Here is a 4,295-nt window from a genome sequence, read left to right as displayed (position 1 = left end):
TGACCCCAAGCAAACTAAGGATTCTCTGTTGGTTTTCCCAGCTCTGGGACTCAACCCACATTTTCCCCCAGCAGGAGTCTTTGGCAGTCAGGCTGCCTGACCTCTAGTGGGTGACCATTCTCCCAATTCTTTTTCTTCCTCCTCAACTGCCCATCTCATTCAGCACTTTTTTTTTTTTTAAAGATTTTATTTATTTATTTGAGAGAGAGAATGAGATAGAGCATGAGAGGGTCAGAGGGAGAAGCAGACTCCCTGCCGAGCAGGGAGCCCGACGTGGGACTCGATCCCGGGACTCCAGGATCATGACCTGAGCCGAAGGCAGTCACTTAACCAACTGAGCCACCCAGGTGCCCCATTCAGCACTTTTTAAAAAATATTTTATTTATTTGAGAGACAGAGAAAGAGAGTATGAGTAAGCTCGAGAGGGGGAAGGACAAGGAGGGGGAAAGAATCTCAAGCAGACTCCAAGCTGATCATGGAACGTGATGCTGGCTTGATCTCAAGACACTGACATGACCTGAGCCGAAAACCAACAGTCCAACACTTAACCAACTGAGCCACCTAGGTGCCCCCTCATTCAGGATTTGTAGAAAATGACCAAGTACTCTTAGCTGCTGATAGGCTGGTAAGTGAGAATACAATCCTTCATGTGGAGGCCCTTCAGAAAATCATGTGGAGGCCCTTCTCATGGCAAAAAGAATATAGACATTCTCTACCCATACCTCATGAGCTGAGTACTAGAGCCCTCCATTTGATGATTAGGATCTGGGTTGCCTGACAATGTGTTTGGCCATAGTGATAGGCCACTGAAAAGTAGAGGTACCTGAACCGGAATGCTTTAGAGAAGTTCTTGGGACTCACTGGCGATTTTCTGCTGTCATTTTCTGCTACCTGTGGAGATTTTTCATTCAGCTATTTGGATTTGACTGGACTAATGGAAACCATGTCTTTAGAAAAGCAGTTCAATATTTTATAATACATGTACCTCTCAGGGAAACCCTTTATTCACTTGTAAGGCACTGTTCAATTTATAAACTTTAAAACATATTTTCAGGCATCCTTTTTGTAAAAATTAAAGAACTGCCTACATACACTAAAGTACCAATTGAGGGGTACACTTTATCCTGGATATATCTTTATGTCTAATGTTGCAGAGTAAAATTACTAGTCCTAAATTCAAAGCAGTGTTATTCTTTCAAACAAAATGATTTGTAATATTAAATAGGATAAAGGAAAGTAGCAGTCATTGGATCTAAGTTCTGATTTTAATTTTCACTATATTTGCTTTAAAGAAACTTATGAGAAATCAAAATAAGAAAAGGAATGAAATGAATGCTTAATGAACATCCTTTAAGAAGTGGCCATTGATTTCCTGCTATTTACAAAGACTTATGAACATATCTATGACATTAACTGGTTTAATTTAAATTGTATCAAAACAAATATTGCATACATTTTAAGAGAAACTCTGGAGGACTTTTTGTATCTTTAAAAACCATTAGAGGAATTTAAAGACAGCACACAAAAAAGGCAGTAAAATATTTAGTATACAATAATATTTATTTATTTATTTGAATAAATTCAGGAGAGGAACCACAGATTTGGTATGGTTGCACATTCAGAAATGTGTCAATCCAGAAGCCCATTCATTTCCTCAGTATGTCCAACTGTTTATATCTAGGTTTGCCTAGAACAATTCAGGATAATGCCTGGTGTATGCATATGATTATAAAAAGCATCCTCTTTCATTTCAGAAATGTCCCAGTTTGGACATAAAGTATATTAGTCAATTTAGTCCTTGATCACCCATCATCTGGCCATTATTTTCTAATTGTCACAGTTGAGAGGATTAATGAGTGCCTGGATTCCCAAACATGAGATATGCTCTGGAAGGGCTATCTACATCTTTTGAATCCTCAATGGCCTCTGTTCTTAGACACCCGTAGGGTTTGGGAAAATTAAACCATTAACCATCGATTACTTTTTGACTCTCAGAATTTAAGGAATGGTCTATAGGCTCTCTGTTGTGCAATGATATTTACTGCACATGTTTGTCCATGAGTAAAGACGTTAAAAGAAGAAGAAAAAACATTCTGAGTCTGCATTGGAGACCTCCATAGGCACTGTACTGGAGAGTATCATGAAGACTCTCTACTCTAAACTTGGCAACCCTGCTACCGAGCTTAAATGTTTAGGAAGAAAAAAAAAGGGGGTTGGGAAGACTGAACAAAACAGTCAGTCTTGAAGCATTTCTACTTTGTTTTGGCTGTAGTAAGATGACCTAATTCAGTTATGCTATGAAGCTTTGAAAGCATATCTATCATTAAGGCAAATGGGGTTGCTCAGAATTGTGTTGTCTAGGGCAAATCTGACTTGCTTTATAAGAGGAAGTATATTCTTTTGTTGCATGAAAAATTACAAATGCAATAATATACCCTATAGCAAGCCAAGATTACATGTATCATTAATTTTTTGGCAAGACTGCTAATATGCTTTAAGCAAAGAATGAGGTCTCAGGAGGATAAAAAGATTTCTCAACCTGCAGGGGATAAATGATAAAAGTAATCCCCTGGAGGAGTCTTTATCAACATATTCTTGGGCCCCTTTTTTATATTCTAGAACTAGAGAAACAGAAACAAAGTTGGCAGCATTTGTAGGAGAATCAATAGGAATAATGATTTTTGCTAAATATTTTCATTATTTTTCAAATTGTTTTTGAGTAGTTTTGTTTTTTCTAATTGTGAAGTCAATCTAAATATTGATGCTTTTTAATTCAATCACTATTTTTAGACTTTTCTGAAAATTACACTCCTATTGAAAATGCCTAGGCAACCAAAATTCAAACTATGGATTCAGAAAGTATATTCCATGTCCATGTAATATTGGATTGTGAAATTAATGGTGAATTTAATGATATACAAACTTTAAGAGCAAACTTTAATAAAAGATAATCACAAAAATAATAGAAGTCTAAAATTACATTATAAAAATAGATAGCTAAATTTACGAATTAACACCCTTAGTTTATTTAGTTTTCTGTTACTTGAACAACATGCATAAAATATCTACCATTTCTTTCTTATATATTTTGTTTCATTTGTTCAACAGGATGTGGAGGGGAGACAATGATATAAAATACAATGTTTCTACCCCTTGGTAAACTTGGGACTTTGGTATTAAAGGGAGAATAGTGCCACCCCAAAATATGCCATTTTGGTATATTGGTTATTTTGAATTAAAGGTACTTGAGAAATAGCTGGTGCAAGAAGGCTATTCTGACCCTCCTTCGTCCCTGCTGAAAGCAGGAGATAAATCTCCCATGTGAAAGCTACCCTCACTGTATTAGGAGTGTGGAATGCATTCTTATCACCAGAGATAGGGAGTTCAGGGCCTAGAAGGATATATGGACAAAACTTGTTACTTGTTTACCAATTACTATCCCAAGTCCAAATCCCTTTGTCTTGACAATTCTTCACAAATTCATTGCTTCTTTATCTAAAAGGTATAAAAAACTTCCTGCTTTTGTCACCTCTTTGAGTCTCATATTTTTAAAGGGCTTCCATACATACAAGATAAAATTTATTATTGTTTTTTTTCTGTTAATCTGTTGTGTCAATTTAGTTATTATATCAGCCAAGCGGAAGGGGAAAGAAGGGAAAATTTTTCTTCCTCTACAGCACATAATAATTTATTTCAAAAGTGTTCATAATTTATTAAACCATTCTTCCTTTGTTTTTTGTTATTTGTTTTTTTTTAAAGATTTTATTTGACAGAGAGAGAGAGACAGTGAGAGAAGGAACACAAGCAGGGGGAGTGGGAGAGTGAGAAGCAGGCTTCCCGCAGAGCAGGGAGCCCAATGTGGGGCTCGATCCCAGGACCCCGGGATCATGACCTGAGCCAAAGGCAGACGCTTAACGACTGAGCCACCCAGGTGCCCCCCATTCTTCCTTTGTTAAATATTTGTTTTTAATTTATTTTTTTTACTTTTTTCGTGATTTTTAATATGCTTTTTAAATAGTTTAATATATTTAACTCCCACCAACAGTATATGAGAGTTTTATCTTGCAATACCCTCACCAGTATCAATTATGTATTTTTTTTTTTGAGTTTTAAAATGAGTTTATTCAAGAATGTTCTTAGGAAGGCAACAATGTTTGTTATTAAAAAAAACTTCTGTTTCTTCATGCTGAAAAGGTAATGTAAGAGGCTAGAGTTATAAGCTTCTTTCTATTGGAATTCTGATAGTATATATAGCACAGTGTAGTCATTTCTGCGATGCCAGAATAAATTAAAAA

Source organism: Leptonychotes weddellii, chromosome 1 (genome assembly GCF_054177405.1).
Source record: "Leptonychotes weddellii isolate Sample4059 chromosome 1, ASM5417740v2, whole genome shotgun sequence".
Classification (NCBI taxonomy): domain Eukaryota; kingdom Metazoa; phylum Chordata; class Mammalia; order Carnivora; family Phocidae; genus Leptonychotes; species Leptonychotes weddellii.
Note: the sequence above shows the minus strand (reverse complement) of the source record.